General features: G+C 46.8%; 1 protein-coding gene and 1 pseudogene across 8 annotated transcripts in view; both read right to left on the bottom strand.

Annotated features, from left to right (window-relative positions):
* LOC136379840 (kalirin) overlaps positions 1–18,031 on the bottom strand; it is a 635,535-nt gene that overhangs the window by 441,482 nt on the left and 176,022 nt on the right. The window lies entirely within an intron of this gene.
* On the bottom strand, positions 15,585–16,611 carry LOC136379734 (N-acetyl-D-glucosamine kinase pseudogene; annotated as a pseudogene).

Here is an 18,031-nt window from a genome sequence, read left to right as displayed (position 1 = left end):
TCGAAGGTACAAGACACATAGCTGATGCTAAGTTAACATAACATTCCTCTCCCACGTTCACCTTAGTATGGGACATGGCACACAGATGTTCAATAGTAAGTGTTTCTGTGAATGAGCAAGTGAGTGAGTGAATGAGTAAATTCATAAAACAACAGCTAAAAACTGCCTCCTCACCTTTCCACTACACACTAGTAAACCACACTGCTCACACTCATCTGTGTGGTTCTTCTGAATTTTTACTGTTTCTCTCCCCTACCAATCTGGGCTGTTTGGCAAGCACTCCAACCACTCCTCACCCCTAAGCCAGGTTCGCCAGATGCAAAGGAAAGCCTCCCGCCCCCAAAGGGAGACCAGCTATTGATTGAGCTGATGGAGCACTAGCACCCTCGTCCTATGTTCAGAGAGCTTTGAACACAGGCACCCTCCCCCCACTGATCTCTATGTGCTGGCGCCTGTAGCTAGCACCCCTCACTCCCTCATCCCTGGCTCCTCTCCTCCCTTACCTATGAGGATGGGTTCCAGACAAGGCGCACAGGGCCGGGTGGCGCCTCTGAGAAGTACCCCCACTGAAAGTGCTTCCCGACAGCAGCTCCACCGCCGGAGAGGAGGGAGCCCCGACATCTACCTGCACACAACACCTCCAGAGCCCCAGGAAGCGCCCCAGCTGCCTGTAGGGAGAAAGACCCGAGGCCTCAGGAGAGTCTGCGCTCTGTGGACCTTTTCCTTGGTTGGCTGTGAGCTGTCAGGCCGTTGTGAACGGAGAGTCCACAGAGGAAGAGAGGCAAGAGAGGTTGCGGAGCCAGGTGTGGAGGCAGAGGGGAGTGGCAAAGAATACCAACGCGGGGGCTTCAGACCCTCAAATCCACCTGCTCCAAAAAATAAGTGGCCCCAAGCTACTAAAATTCTTTGTTTCGTGCTCTCTGAAACTAGTTTCTCGTTAATTCTCCAATACTTAGAATTTTCTCCAGTAACGTGAGCAGAACCCTTCCAGGAACCTGGAGTGCCTGGTGCTCTTTGCTCTTCTCCAGCCCCTTGAAGACAAGGGGCCCTTGCCAGGACCCCGGAGCCAAGAGGTGGCCTTGTCCGTGGATGAATGTGCACATGTACTCACAACGCAGCTCATATGCTAAAGACTAGAATCATGTGAAGGTAGAGAGTACAGGTGTTTATTCTGGCTGTATACTGTTGAAATAATCATACCACTGGGGAGTGGGGGAGGTGGAGCAGGGTGTGGGGGATAAAGGGTGATGCATGGAGACTTGACTTGGGGTGGTAAACACACAATACAGTGTAAGTTGATGTGTTGTACAATTGTGTACCTAAAACCTGTAGAATTTTGTTAACCAGGGTCACTCAATAAATTCACTAAAAAGAAAAGAAAAAAAAGAAGAAAAATTGCACCAAATCTAAATCTTCACCTACAGGGCATTGGAAATACAATCCATGGTCTATCCACTCTAAGCAGCTATTAAATATGGCATACTGTACAAGAATAGTTAATGCCATGGAAAATTTCATGGGGTATTGTTAAGTAGGAAAAACAGATTATAAAACAGCATGTACAACCTTATTCCATTTTATATATATACTGACGTGTGTGTGTGTGTTTGTGTATATAAAAACGTCATTCATACATGTACACAGACAGCAGTTACATCGGGAAAATGGGATTATGACTGATGGTGTTAATGTTTCTTTAATCTTTTCCAATAAAATTTTTCTTATTGTTGAAATAATTGGAGAAGAGCAAATTCCCTCCTTTGTATATTAATCTTCCATAAACAGGATCACTGAATAATATTCATGCACTTAAAAGTTTAATAATTAGGTTGTTGTTATGATAACTGTCTATAAACAGCATGTTAAACACAAAGTTATTTAAAGCTTAGGACAACTGCGTTATGCAGTTGCTCACTCTGTGACGTGATTCACAGCAAATAAAACACAGCTACCATTCACCACATAAAATTATCCTACAGCTAAAGGTACTAAAGTCCAAAAGAGCTGTAAAAAGAAACTTAAATTTTCATTAAATGTCATTTAAAGATTTGCCATGTATGCAGATAGGATTTATCTCAGGAAAGCAAGACATTAAAAAAGATTCAAGTAAAATAAAAATTCAAATAAAATCAACATGTTATTGGATTTAAAAAGCTAAATATCATAGCAGATATCTGTTGAATTCATCTCTAAGTACCTGTTATGTACCAAAAGAATTTTATACTAGACTTCCATTTGGAGGAATTAATGAATGAAAGTAACTAAACATTTTTTGAGGGGAGAGATGGATAATGGGTCAGGTTTGCCCTACTACATATTAAAAAAAATTTTTTTTACAATTTTTTTTTCCCTTTGGTATTTTTCCTAAGCTGGAAATGGGGAGGCAGTCAGACAGACTCCCACATGCGCCCGACCGGGATCCACCCGGCATGCCCACCAAGGGGCGATGCTCTGCCCATCTTGGGGCGTCACTCTGCCACAATCAGAACCATTCTAGCCCCTAAGGCAGAGGCCACAGAGCCATCCTCAGCACCCGGGCAAACTTTGCTCCAGTGGAACCTTGGCTGCGGGAGGGGAAGAGAGAGATAGAGAGGAAGGAGAGGGGGAGGGGTGGAGAAGCAGATGGGCGCTTCTCCTGTGTACCCTGGCCGGGAATTGAACCCGGGACTCCTGCACGCCAGGCTAACGCTCTACCACTGAGCCAACCAGCCAGGGCTTTTTTACAATTATTAAAAGGTAAGGTTGCCAGCTTGAGCGCAGGCTCATCTGGTTTGAGCAAAGCTCACCAGCTTGGACCCAAGGTCCCTGGCTTGAGCAAGGGGTTACTTGGTCTGCTGTAGCCCCACGGTCAAGGCACATATGAGAAAGCAATCAATGAACAACTAAGGTGCCACAACAAAGAATTGATGCTTCTCATTTCTCTCCCTTCCTGTCTGTCTGTCCCTCTCTCTGACTCTCTCTCTGTCTCTGTCAAAAACAAACAAACAAAACGAAAAAAACAAAACAACAGTACTTGTTTTGCCTGACCTGTGGTGGCGCAGTGGATAAAGCATCGACCTAGAACACTGAGGTCGCTGGTTCGAAACCCTGGGCTTGCCTGGTCAAGGCACATATGGGAGTTGATGCTTCCTGCTCCTCCCCCCTTCTCTCTCTCTCTTTCTCTCTGCTCTCTAAAATGAATAAATAAAATCTTAAAAAACAAACAAAAAAATAAAATAAAACAATTATTAAAAGGTAGAACAGATACAAGAATTAACATACAAATGAATGGAGCCTGATTTATGGACCTAATACAGATCTGCCATATTTAAGAACCTAATAATATGATAAGGGAAGAATGTAAAGCAATGGGGAAAAGACATTTATTCAGTAATTGGTACTGGAAAAACTATTGGGAAAGAAAAATCAAGTTAATCTTTAAAACTTCATACCACACAGCCAAATAAATTCAGCCAGATTAAAAACCCAATCTTAAAAATGATATTAAAAAATGTCTGGAGAGAAAATATGGGTGAGTATTTAACTGGTTCCAAAATAAAAAAGAGCTCTTGAGAAATGAAAGCAATGGAAGAAACTAAGAAGCAAAAGACTGATGGTTTTGTCTGTGGAAAACTGTAAACTACACATCAGAGTATAAATAAAATTTAGACTATAAATGACAAGTAGGAAACATTCACAACAAATCTGACAGAGAATGGATTAATACTACACCCTTTGAAAAACAGGCAAAAAATATAAGTATACATTCCCAGAAAAGAGAAATGGCCAATAAGGAAGAGTAATCTACCTAATTAGTAATCTGAGTAACGCAAACTAAGTAACAAGACGGTTTAAAATCCATTAAATTCGCCGAGATGTTGAAAGGGCTATACCTCCATGCTGGCGAGACTTCAGTGTAGCCCTGCTGCCCACATGCCTGCTAGTGAAGTCAAGTCGCTACAACCTTTCCAGAAAGTGATTTGGTAACATCAATCATGAATAATAATATTATCCGGAACCAGTGACCCAGTGACTCCCCTTCTGGATGTCTACCCTAAGGAACTAAGGAAAATGAGGACAAATATTTGAGGACAAGGGGTTTCAAGAAGTAGTTTTTATTGTAGTCCCTAACTGCAAGCAGCCTAAATGTCCAACAGAGGCAACAAGTTAGATAAACGAGATAGCTATATACAGAACACCAATCAGCCATTGAAATTTTTATTTCTGAGTAATTTATAATTTCATGGAAGATGCTCAAAATATGTAAAGTAAATATTAGAATACTAATGATATAAAAACGAGACTAAGAGACATGGACAAGAGAGTGGTGGTTACCAGGGGTGGGGGGAGGGAGGACGCAGGAGGGAGGGAGGGAGAGAGTTAGGGGGAGGGGGAGGGGCACAGAGAAAACTAGACAGAGGATGACGGAGGACAATCTGACTCTGGGTGAGGGGTATGCAGCATAATTTAATGACAAAATAACCTAGACATGTTTTCTTTGAATATATGTATCCTGAATTATTAATGTCATCCCATTAACATCAATAAAAATTTATTTAAAAAAAAAAAAAAAAAAGAATACTAATGATATATGTATTATACATATGTTAGATTGAATCATGAAATTACTGAGAATCAAGAAGTTTCTTATCTTCTGAAATTGCCTTTTGGTATGTAGTTCTAAATTGTGGGATTATGGGGATATTGCATTTTCGTCTTTATACTCTTATATAGTTTTCAAAATTTCTACAATGCATTTGGATTAAAATTTTAAAATTGGGCCCTGGCCAGTTTGCTTAGTGGATAGAGCATGAGCCCGGCATATGGAGGTCTCAGGTTCACCCCCAGTCAGGATACATAAGTGAAAGGGAGAGAGATGAGAAGCATCAATTCTTTGTTGTGGCATCTTAGTTGTTCATTGATTGCTTTCTTATATGTGCCTTGATGGTGGGGGGGGGGGCCTCCAGGCAAGCCAGTGACACCTTGCTCAAGCTAGTAACCTTGGGCTCAAGCTGATGAGCCTTGCTCAAACCAGATGAGCCCATGCTCAAGCTGGTGACCTTGGGGTTTCGAACCCAGGTCCTAGGTATCCCAGTCTGACACTCTATCCACTGGGCCACTGCCTGGTCAGGCTGCTTTTTTGATTTTTTAATATCTATGCTCTTCATCTCTCTCTCCTTCAATTTATTCCCATGTTCTAGAATTTTCCCAGAACAAGTAGCAGGGCCCTTAAAAACATCTGACCTGGGATGTCATGTGTGTCTGTCATCCCCCTTCCTCCAGGAAGCCTTCCTAGACCAGACAGGAGAGTCATGAGGTTCCTATTGCCCAGAATTAGCCAGCAGAAGTTCCATAGTCAGTAGAAGTGTCACAGAAGGGAAGGCAAGCAGCCGCCTAGCCAGGACACCTCCCCACTCATGTCACTGCCGCCCCTTTAAAGCTGGGACTGAGGCTGTGGTCCATGTCCTGTGGGCTCACAGGAAAAGGTCAAGGCCCACAGGGAGAGAACAGCCAGCAGCTTACCTACCCCAGCCTGGGGGTGAGAATTAATCACAGTCACCAGGCCTGATGTCTTGTGTTCCGGCTGAGTGTCTGTCTGTCCGAGTCCTCACCCACACATGATGAACATTCAGCTCCTGGGGACATGTCCTCTGTCAGCACTTCTGGACTAGGCTGCTCATGGAGCTTGTGGGTTCAATGAGGTGGCAGAAAGAACATGCCACTTGGAGTTAGATGGCCTGGGTTCAACTCATATTAACTTAGCAACTCTGAGGAGACTCCTCACCCTCTCTGCCCTCAATTTCCTCAAGTGGCTATGTCAGTACTACCCCAGTAGGGATTAAATGAATTCAAGGTAAAACAGTTTCTAAACTGCAAAGCCCTATACAAAAGTGAGGTATTAGCTTGCCCCCCCCCCTTCATGTCTGTAATACAGCATTTTCTTTATGGAAGCAATTACAGATTTTATGCCCTTTTTTATCTTGAAGCATGTCTGTGCTTAGGCTCAAGGTAAAGTCCTCCCCCCCACCAGTATGACCAGCAACCTCAGGAGAGAGGCAGTCCCCTGTATGGTGAATGGTCACCAATACAGAAGAGGTTTGGGTCATCCTGTGCCCACCTGCACTGCTCTGGTGCCCAGGTCCAAGGATAACAATGTGCCGGTTATAACCCCGAACTCTTGGCAGGCATTGGTCCACAGGGCAGGTGTGGGGCTAGATGTCGGGTAACTGTGCTCCCAGCATGGGGTGAGGTTCTATACATTGCTCTCAAGGCACTCTTCTGAATTTCTGTTTGTGTAAAGTCTTAGCACACCCATAGGACACTCAGATGAACAAAACCTAGAAAGACACTCAGTTCTTCATGAAGTGCCAGCTCCATTCGAGCCCCAACTCCTCTCCAACCCTTCCCTCCTGAGGACTGAATGCATCCTTGCAACCCTATAATGCATAACGAGGTGATGGCCACCCAGAAAGATGAGGTTAAGGCCTCTGCCCCCACTTACACCAGCTTCCCAAGTAGAGCATTACTTCCTCTCACCTTCTTCTCCCATTGCCCTCACCCAGAAACAACATCTTTGTGTGCCCAGCGACTTTACAAACAGCCCATACCAGTGAGCTGAGCAGAGACAACAACCTTCTTTCTCTGCAGGTCACTGGACAAAACGTGCCCTGAGAGGACCCACCAGGGGCCAGAACCAAATGAAACGCCTTAGCTAGAAAGTCCTTACCAAGCTGCTAGTCCTTCATCTTCACTGAGGGCAAGGGACTCAGGGTCTTGTCACCATGGGTCTAGAAACCCAATCTTACTCAAGCACTCTCTGCGCCATCCATATGGTCTGAAGGGTACTCACACTGCACAGGCATTCACATTAAAATGCGAGGGTGGGGCCCTGACTGGTTAGTCAAGTGGTTGGTAGAATGTTGGCCCAGTAATGTGGATGTCTCAGGTTCAATTCCCATCAGGGCATACAGGAGAAGCACCTATCTGCTTCTCCACCCTTTCCCCTCTTGCTTCTCTCTTTCTCTGTTTCTCTCTCTCATCCCCTCCTGCAGCCATGGCTCAATTGGAGCAAGCTGGCCTCAAGTGCTGAGGATAGCTCCATGGTCTCTGCCTCAGGTGCTAAGAAGAGTTCAGTTGCTGAGCAACAAAGCATTGATCCAGATGGGCAGAGCATCACCCCCTAATGGGTTTGCTGGGTGGACCTTGGTCAGGGCGCATGCGTGAGTCTGTCTCTCTGCCTCCCCTCCTCTCACTGAATAAAAAAAAAAATGCAAGGGTGCGTAGATGACAGCTTAGAGCTTTGATATCAACACAGTATCCACCAGATACATGAGGCTATTTAAATTTTGATTAATTAAATAAAATTAAAAATTCCATTCCTCGGTCACATTAGTCACACTTGATGTAGCTAATAGCCATCATATTGGAGACACAGACAGAGAGCATTTCCGTCACTACAGGGAAGTTCTATTGACAGTGCTAGCAGTTTAGATGGGTTGATACGCTACAAATGGTTAAGTTCCCTGAGGGCAGGTCTCTGTCAAGAGCCCCCATTACCAATACTGAATGGGCCAAAGAACAGTCCATGATACAGCCAGCAAGGACCCAGAGAACATGAAACGCAGGCCTGCCATCCAGGGAGCCAGAGACGGCATCCGTGGTCTAAGCATGTAAGCCTGGGAGGCAAATAAGTGACTGCTGTCTCCTCATCTCTTTCTTTCTTTTTTTTCCTTCAGGAAGTATGACTATTAATTTTTGAAATCTGATTAAAAGTTACTAGTTGTCAAACCTCATGTAGATGCCCTCAAGCCTCTGCCGCTTTGGGAGGCGGCTGTGCCGAAGCCCAAGAAGCCCCAAATGCTCAGGTGCCCTAATGGAAAAATATCTTCATAGAGCTCGGAGACTCGATGTTTCTGGGAGGCAATTTGAGAACTTGCAGGTGTGCTTTACTTTGCAGTGTCCAATCCCTCTGTCGAGGCAACAGAAAGCAGGATGGTCACAGTAGAAATCAAGCCGCCTTCCTACAGCGAGAAGCCAACCTGCCCACGGGCAGCCCCCAGTCTAACACGTGGCAAGGTGAGAAGTCGCCGAGAAGACTGAGTGAACGTAAAAAAGCCCCTGAGCAAACAGGTTTGACTTGTTCTGCTCTATTCAGAATTTTAAGGATAGCCTGATTTAAGAAAATCCCTGCTAATTTAAAAAAATGAGTTTTAGGAAATTTTGGAGGTAAAGCCTCCAATAAAGACATCTTTTTTAATATGAAGTATCATTTATTAAAATGAGACCACAAAGGAGAAAAATTAGTTGCTTACAGAGGACAAAAAAGACCAGGACCTCGGCCCTGGCCGGTTTGCTCAGCGGTAGAGCGTCGGCCTGGCGTGTGGGGGACCAGGGTTCGGTTCCCGACCAGGGCACATAAGAGAAGCGCCCATCTGCTTCTCCACCCCCCCCTCCTCTCTGTCTCTCTCTTCCCCTCCCGCAACCAAGGCTCCATTGGAGCAAAGATGGCCCGGGCGCTGGGGATGGCTCCTTGGCCTCTGCCCCAGGCGCTAGAGTGGCTCTGGTCTCGGCAGAGCGACGCCCCAGAGGGGCAGAGCGACGCCCCGGAGGGGCAGAGCATCGCCCCTGGTGGGCAGAGCATTGCCCCTGGTGGGCGTGCCGGGTGGATCCCGGTCGGGCGCATGCGGGAGTCTGTCTGACTGTCTCTCCCCGTTTCCAGCTTCAGAAAAATACAAAAAAAAAAAAAAAAGACCAGGCCCTCTAGATATTTTCAATACCAGAAGTTTAACCTATACACAAGAAAAGGAAGAGAACCACTCAGAGACCTATTGGCTTAATTAAGAATGACTGGTACACCTGACCAGGTGGCGGTACAGCGGATAGAACATCAGACTGGGATGTGGAGGACCCAGGTTCGAGACTCCGAGGTCGCCAGCTTGAGCACGGGTTCATCTGGTTTGAGCAAAAGTTCACCAGCTTGGACCCAAGGTCGCTGGCTCAAGCAAGGGGTTACTCGGTCTGCTGAAGGCCCATGGTCAAGGCACATATGAGAAAGCAATCAATGAACAACTAAGGTATCGCAACAAAAAACTGATGATTGATGCTTCTCATCTCTCTCTGTTCCTCTCTGTCTGTCCCTATCTATCTCTCTCTCTGTCTAATTAAAAAAAAAAAAAAAAAAGAGTGACTGGTACAATTAATGTTTGCAGCTAATAAGTTACTCAATGAATATTTTATTTCTTTTCTATAGACTATGGATGTTTTTGGTATTTGTTCATATCTTGTAGTGTAAAATAATTTACATTGTTATTTCCATGTTAAGACATTTTTTCTTAAAACAGTAAAGTTCTCTCCTGCTTTTGGAATGCCCTAGCCAGTTGTCCACGTGGAGGATTCATCAATGTCCAACTCAAAAACTAGGTTACTGAGCATCACTATCCCTCAGTTTTCCCATCTGCAAAACGCAACACCAATCTCATAGGCTATTGTGAGAATTAACTGAGATTATGTGTCTGCCTTGTGACTGGCAGGCAGCAGGTGTCCAGTAAGTACTAGGTGATGGGAGTAAATGAATGAATTAATGAAGTGTCTAGACGGTGTGATTGATTCATCACCGGGCTCAGCTGTACAAACCTGGGAGCAGCCAAACTGAAGAAACCAGTGACAATTTAAGACACAATCATCCACACGCCATCAGCTGCTGAAATCGAAGGCACAATAGCTGGAAAGAAATAAGCTGCCTCCAGAGACCACGTCCAGCAAATTCAGATCACTGCAAAAGTGAGGACGTTATAGTTCCCGTGGAAACCCTAAAATTTTGTGATTTTGTGTTTGTGCCAATGGGAAGAGTAGTCAACAATCTCATCATTCCAGCTTTGGGGTACTAGGATTAAAATCCTTCCATCACAATCCATATGTAGAATTGGAAGTGTTTGCCGTCTAACTGGAGTCCAGGCATGCGGAGCAACTGAGTCATAGCTGTCGTACTGTTCCAGGCTGGTAACTGCCCTGACGTGGGAAACAACACTAGGCTAGAAATCTGAAGACCTGAGTTCCGCCGTGACATTTTCAAAGTTCTGGCCTTCATTTTCAACACCAGTAAAATGAACAAGCCAGACAAAGTGATGACTGGGGCTGTCTCCTCCCCAACTCTGCTATTCCCTAATGCTGCTTTGCTGTGGAAGAGATAATGGCCAGCGAGGAGTTAGACAAGGGGGCAGGCAGCCCAGAGGAAAGATGAGAACCTCTGGGGTGAGCATCATGCTGGGGAAATACCATCTTTAATTAACAGTAAAATAAATCATTAGTTCATGTACATTAAGGGAGAAAAACTGTTGCAATTAAACTACTACACACCAGAAACTGTAAAATCATTCCTGATCTCAGAAACAGAAAAATGTGGGAGGAAAAGGGACCTCTTAGAGTCGATAAAATATGGGAACTAGCATTACTGGGTGCTTGTTATAGTCTAGACACAGGCTAGTGTTTTATATGTATTATTGTACTGTTTCATTTCATTCTAAAGTAAGCTTGTGAAACAGAAATGTGTAAGAGATCAGCATTTGACAGGGGAGAGAAATGAGGCATGGAGCGTTTATAGAACTTGCTTAATGTCATTTAACTAGTAGGTAAAAGAGGTGAGATTTGCACCCACCACTATATCACTCCAAACTCCATCTTCTTAACCCTAAGAAAGGCTGAAGCATTTGATATAAAGAGAAATGAGTTCTCTGATAGAGGTAGGACTGATCCACTAAAACTGTCAGAATACTTTAAAGGAGCTTATTAGGATAAAATACTTTGAACTAGAAGGAGCCTCAGAGATAAGGGTAATACGAGCACATATTTTCCAATGAAACAAAAGCCCAAAGGGGTATGTCATTTGCCCAAGGTTATAAGCCAATTAATGCAAAAGCTAGAATTCTAGAATTTTGCCAGGTAATAAGATCAAGCTCACAAGTCTATAGTTTCCTGAGTCTGCCATTCCTGTCTCTTCAAGTTCTAGGCATTTCCCAATCTTTACTCGATGATTTCCTTTTTTTTTTTTGTATTTTTCTGAAGCTAGAGACAGGGAGAGACAGTCAGACAGACTCCCGCATGCACCCGACCGGGATCCACCCGGCACGCCCACCAGGGGGCGATGCTCTGCCCCTCCGGGTTGTCGCTCTGCCGCGACCAGAGCCACTCTAGCGCCTGGGGCAGAGGCCAAGGAGCCATCCCCAGCGCCCGGGCCATCTTTGCTCCAATGGAGCCTCGGCTGCAGGAGGGGAAGAGAGAGACAGAGAGGAAGGAGAGGGGGCGGGGTGGAGAAGCAGATGGGCGCTTCTCCTGTGTGCCCTGGCCGGGAATCGAACCCGGGACTTCTGCATGCCAGGCCGACGCTCTACCGCTGAGCCAACCAGCCAGGGCTCGATGATTTCTTAATGATTTCCCTGTGATCACAGAGGTACGGTCCTCCAGCATCCCAGGATACAGTTCCTTAAGGCTGAGACACAGAGCCACTCTCCAAGCAGACAGAACAGTTCTAATCCTCCTACCTCTCGAAACCCAGTGTGCTTCATTTCTCTGGGCCTTGTGGTGTCACATATAAAATGAGGCCAACAACACCAGCCTCACACACAGGCACACATAAAGTCCCTTTGGCACACAGTAGAGGGACAATCCATGGCACTTATGCCTATGACCGCTGAAGTGGCTGGGTTCTTTTACTATTATCTCAGCTTCTTGGCTGTCAGTTCTTACATAAATAATCAATCTTGCATTTTATGAAGTGAAGTACATTCTCCTGGCGGAAGACAGTGGGAGCCGAATGACAGGCCTGTCTCCTTAGCTTCTCCATCTCCCTCAACAATAGACTGGCTGGCCCCCAAGCAGAAAGCCCAGCACCCCTCTACTGTTACTGTTCACAAGCTGGCCTCCTGCCGGTTTTAATCCTGTTACCTGCCCTTCCTTTAGATTTTTTTGTAAGGCCTTTAAAAAGATCAAGCTTCTTGAAGAAGTCCTTTTCCTCTCATAATTCAGCCTGCTTGTCATAAAGTGAAGGCCAACCCCTTTCCAAGGCAGAGGCAGCCCTCGAGACTTCACAGTCACTGGAAGCTCAATCAAGGTCAAAGCAATTTATGTTCTACCTTCCAACCATTAGGGACTGAGTGCCGGTTCAGGGAAAGCCCCTTCCTACCCTTTGGGGGATCTTTGTGTGCTCCTAGTTACATTCGTGCTAGAAGACAATGTGTGATAGTCACACTGCAGGCTTCCAGGAGAAAGGGTGGGCCCTCAAGCTGGGAAGTAAAAGTGCCACAGAGGCCGAGTAGCCAGGAAGTGGGCTGACTGTATAGTCCTACTTTCCATTTTAAAGACAACTATCTAGGGGTTGAGGAGGTGGGGGAGCGGCATGTGTCCAGCCCCACAGTGCAACCCCGGGGTGGAAAGCCCAGCTGGTGAAATCAAGCAAGCATAACTGAGACACCACTGAGCCCCTGGTGACAGCCTCCCTCACAGAACACGGGCTTTGTCAATCAGGCACCACAAGAGCCCAAATTCCAGCTTCTGCCCTTGCAAGCCTGCCTGGCTGGTGCCGTTCTTCCTGCTTTTGTGGACCGTGCAGTAGATGTTGGCTCCCACTGACTAAAGGTTCCTACGTAGGTGCAGCCTCCCTAAGTGCCTTCTGTATTTTATGTTGTTTCATTCTCACAAGTAACCCTATGAGGTACATACTATTTTCCACATTTTATGGGTGAAATGCTAAAGATTAGAGAAATCAAACAATTTACCCAAAGCCACAGAGGTAGGAAATGATGAAGTCGGGATTTAGAACTCAGATCTACCCCATTCTAAAGCCTGTGCACAAACCCCCCATCACATGATCTGTCTCATCAAGTTCCCGAGTCACCTGGTCGAGGCACATCAGAGCTTCCAGTGCCTTCAGGTGGGGCGCTGGCTGTGTTTGGTGCGGCCCAGACACTATATCTGACGTGTCTGGGACGAGCAGCCAGCCCAAGTTTCTGTGGAGTCCCAGGACAGCCAGGCCGCTGGGCTTGTGCCTGCTGAGTGCTGCAGTTTGTGCCCTGCAGCCAGCCCTGTGATCTGAAACCCCAGCTGACGGTCCAGGGTAGTTCTCATCCCTCGCCTTGCTCCTCTCCTGACAGGGACTAGAGGGAAGTATGTCTTACCTTGTGCCCCTAAGTCACTGCCTGGGAGGCCCGTCAGGAGTGGACTGCTGGCACCCAGGTGTCGAACCACTGACTTGCCTGAGCCAGTGTCTCCCCCACTTGCAGACTCCGACACACCCCTCACCAGGACTGCCTGTCTCCCTCCCCCACCGGCACCAGTGAAGCTGGCCTGAAGGAGACTGGCCCTTGCGATGCCCCGCTGGGCCCCGTGTACTTCACGGCTGACTGTCCGCCTCTTCTAGGTCAGCTGAGCAGCCCCTGTGCTCTCAGCCAGACGTTCTGCCAAACCCTTCAAAAGTGCCCATGTCAATGTTGTTTTGAGGTGGGAAGTCAGTTTTCTTCACATAGACAAGTGACTAAAACATCCCATAAAATGTTGTCTGAAGCATTTTAGAAAACAAGCAGCTAAGTTAAAATAGAATGTCCCATGAGACTCCCATCCTACTGACTATTGATGACATGGTAATTATAAGTAAAACAGCAAATATTATTACAAACTTCAAGTATGAACTTGAAACTAGCTGGTACAGTCGGCAAAACACTCCTGGAAAGTTTGGAGAACTCGTGTAACACAGTAAACTCAAAAACTGTAAATGCAACTTGGAGGAAGTCTCTGTCTGACTATGGGGATGGGATTATATTCTTCCATGTGCCACCCTACCCAGAAAACCCTGGGGCTAGACCCAAGAAGTCTGTGATCACCTGGACTGACCTGTATCCATGGCGGCGACTGTCTCTCCCAAGTCTGTAAGAACAGGCCAGGGACTGGCCAGATGCTCGCCGAGCCATCCCCTCTCCTCTGAACACTCCAACGCTCACACTTCCCAGCCTCCGTGCACTGAGGGGCAGCCACGTGACTGAGCTCCAGCCAATGGAATGTAGACAGAAGTGTGACGTGCCACTTCCAGGGTGGGCCCACAAACCCATCCCACGTGTGCCCTCCCTACTCCCTCCCCCCCCCCCGAAAGACTGGGTGCAGAGCCTCCAGGAGAGGACTCCCAGAGCCTCAGGGACAGCAGAGTCACTGAAAGGAAGGAGCTCGGGTCCTTGGTTGTCACCTGTAACATCAGCAATAAGCTTCTCTGTGTTACCCTTGGCCCTTGAAGTGATTACAGCAGTGAACCTGTGATGACCCATAAGCATCCATGCTGACATTGTTGACATAATTTGGGTGAAGTATCAGTGTGACAGACTGTAGAGACTGAAGAAATTACTTTCCATCTCCATTCCAGAATCTTACACCTAGTGTTCATGTATTCTGTAGAGGGTAGACATGGCTTCTTAAAAGCAATGAGGAACATGTAAGTGACCTGGGTACAAAACCTTCGAGAGAACCTCAGAGAATAAGAACTATATAAGCACAGGGGACAGAAAGGACCCAGGTCCCACCACCAGAGGGGAGCTGGGCTCTCCACTCTTCCCTCGGAAAGAGTTCCCCCACTTGCATGCCTCTGACAAACACAGGTGAAAGGACCGGGGAAATCTGAGAGAGCAACAGGAGCACAGGTAGTAGTATTGTTCCTATTCCCGGAGCTAAACCCCCGGCCTCGTCCCTGACCCAGCCTAACTCCAGCTGTATCTCCGCCATCAGCAGGTGCTTCTTCCCGCTGACAAGGGGCCCAAGGTTCAAAACTTCCCACTGTTCTCAGGTCGGACGGGGAATGATCGTTTGCTCTACACCTAACATATGCCAGGCCCAGTAATGACCTCATTAAATCCTCCTACAGTCTTTCTTCAGACAGACAGTATCTGCATTTAACAGATGTGGAAACTGAGGCTCAGAGAGGTGAAATGATTTGCCAAAAGCCAGACAACTGGAAAATAGGACTGTGAGAATGATTTTTATTCGTGTCAATCACCATAACTGATTGGAACCCTCCCTTAAACAACTAACTACTACAACCAGTGGTGTGCTACAGCCTGTTTGTTCTGGCTCCCAAGAGAAAACTGTAATTTTCAAGAATTTTGCCAGCTGGTTGTTGAACAGGTTGGTAGCTTGAGATCTGTGCAGATAGGAGTGTTTACACAATGGAAATCAGCAAATGTCACAAAAGCTACAACAGACCTTTTAATGCTCCTTGGAAACATTTACCTGCACATCACTAGCTACACCTTTCTATGGGGACCCAAGTGGGAAGAGAACACTGTTTTTGCTGTAATTTCAGGCAAAAAGAAGCAGAAGAAAAGATTGCCAGGATGCAGACATTGCAAATAAAGTTGTCAAAGGAAGGCAAATGTTACAAAGAAACAAAAGAATGAGAAAAAGCTCTGTCTCCACTTAGCTCAAGCTTCTGACTTCCATAAAGAGTTCTCCTAACAAGCTGGTTGGTAGGAGACAATCAGGAAGGACAACACTAGTTTTAGGCAGTGACATTGTGGAGACCTGCTATGAAAAGTAAGATCTTTGGGAGGGGGGGGGGAGTCGGTAAAGTGCATTTATTTTCTCTTTTTCTTTTTTAAAAAAGTAAAAGGAAGAAAGACCCCTCCCTCCCAGCCCCCAATGTCCACGGGGCATGGAGGAGGTAGGGCCAGGGCCGGCCCCTAGGAGAAGGTGTAAGAGGAGAAGGCCACGGCATCGACACTGTAGTCCATGGGGAGGGGGTGCCCGATGTGCCCGGCCCCTAGGCTGGCCCCGCCCAGGGCAGAGGAGTGCCTCAGCTTCATCAGGGTGAAGCTGGAGAAGGAGTTCTGAGCCTGGGTCTCTCTGTCCCGGGTCAGCGCCAGAAGGAAACCCTCCTGTAGCAGTTCCCAGCTCTTCCACACAGAGCCCACACACAGGATGGGGAGGCCAAGCTGCCCTTTGAACAGGACCAGGCCAATCTCGGGCAACACGGCCACAGCGTGTCTGCCCAGCATCTCCCCAGCCTTCCTGAAGATACAGCGGGAAAGGGGGTCTCCCTGCTGAGCCCCTTCTGCAATCTTCCGGCAAAACCCAGCAAACCTGCACTTATCACAGTCCCTGTACAAGTGTACAAGGATTCCGAGCCGGTCTGGCACCTGGAAATAATTGAACATGGCCTGTTTGACCAATGCCAATGTCATGTGGCGCTGCCTCTAGGTTGTCAATGGAGTCAAACACTATTTTCACTGCTTGGTGTGCAATCCAGTAGGCATCTGGTATAGCTGTGGCGATGGAGCCAGTGGCATCGGTGGTGATAAAGTAGCTTTCACTCAGGTGGGGAAATCGGTCCCTCAGCTCCTCCATCAGGGTCCTCACCGCGTCCTCCTGCCCCCACCACTTAGGGAGAGGCCCAAGCTTCAGAGAGGCACCAAAGGATCGACCCCTGCTTCCCATTTGGCCCTGTTCACCATCTCGTTGATCTTCTCCACACACTTGTCTGTCCCGATCAGCCAGTGGTTTGTGCTGAGTCCATCTGCTTCTGCCAGGATCTGTCCATCCTCTGAGAGAAAGGACCTTGGACTGTGTTCCTCCCCCCTCTACACCCCCGTAGAGCCCGGCCATGCTGATGCTGCCGCTGCCGCGGAGCCCGCCGATGGCTGGAAAAGTAAGAGCTTAAAGAACGAATTTTAAACTAAGGGATAAAGGAGACATTACAATCCCCTTGAGGTAAATTCTGAAACAGGGATTATTTAAAAAAAAAAAAAAGAAAGAAAGAAAGAATGTGCAGTTAGCACATGAATGCAGTGGCGCCAATAATCCAAAGCAGAAGATGAGATCACATGATGCATTCCGAAGTCAAAGATAAGTGACTAGGATACTTCGTTTGATCAACTGCACATGATTTACCTTCTGGAATCAAAGTGCACCTTAATTAAATGAGCATGCAGTGATTTGATATTTGGGGAGAGGAGTAGAAACTTATGGAGTGGTCAGGGGCAGTCAGCCTCATTCACTTTTTTCTTTTTAAGTAAACATTCCACTTTTGGAAAATAATCCTCATGTGAAAAATAAAGAAATTGGTGTTTTTATTTGTGGCCTTGAGCAGTTGTTCACAAACCTGGAGAATCATCAGGTTTGGCTGAGAAAAAAAATTTTAAAACGCAGACTCCGGTGCCTATATTTAGATTTAGATTCAGTGCGTCTAAGAGATTGTGTGTGTGCCAGAACTGAAACCACTCATAAAAGCCTAACAGCAAAACAGTGATTATGACTATTAAAGAGTCCTAAGAAGAAACCTCGGTAAGGTTGACCAGCAGACCCGAGCACAGCCCGGGCAGGGAAAAGCACTCAGGACAGAGGGTCTGAGGGGAATTCTGTTTTATTGAGAGGAATCAGATCCCACAGGACTCTGCGTGTAAGGGCGGGGGGAGACTAACTGCCAGTAAGTGTCCTGCAGGCTCTGTCTGGAGGACAAGTGACTTAACATCTCAGAGTCAGAATACTCATCTATAAAATGGGAGAACTCATGCCTAGCGACTGACATTATTGAGCAGAAAGCACCTATGACAGCTCTTGACACAGAAGAATCATTGTTAGTTATCACCCTATTATTATTTTCTCTTCCTCACTCAGCTTTGGGGACATTATTCCAAGCCAAAGCATAAGGCACTACAGAAGCACCTGCCTAGCGCCCCCACCTCTCTTACCCCTCAGCACCTGGACAGCAGGCTCACAGCCTCATGTCCTCTGCGGGTGACAAACTACGTTAATCACTGCACCTTTGGTAGAAAAGTAAGATAGCAGCTTTCACTCAGCTCTGCCCTCAACTCGCTACATGACCTTGAACAAGCCTCTTGCTTCCTTCCCTTGGTCTTAATATCTAGCCCTGCTAAATGGGCACAAATAGAACCTGTTTAGCCAGAAGCTCTAATGAAGAACCCAGAACAGTGAGTGAATGTGAAGGCTGACACCGCTCAGAGATAATGAGCCAGCCTGCCACTGTCCCCAGGAGCCTTCCATCCCTGGTCAGGGAGGTAGCTGG

This window comes from Saccopteryx leptura, chromosome 8, assembly GCF_036850995.1.
Source record: "Saccopteryx leptura isolate mSacLep1 chromosome 8, mSacLep1_pri_phased_curated, whole genome shotgun sequence".
NCBI lineage: Eukaryota > Metazoa > Chordata > Mammalia > Chiroptera > Emballonuridae > Saccopteryx > Saccopteryx leptura.
The sequence above is the reverse complement of the archived record's forward strand: the minus strand, read 5'-3'. Positions and strand labels throughout refer to the sequence as shown.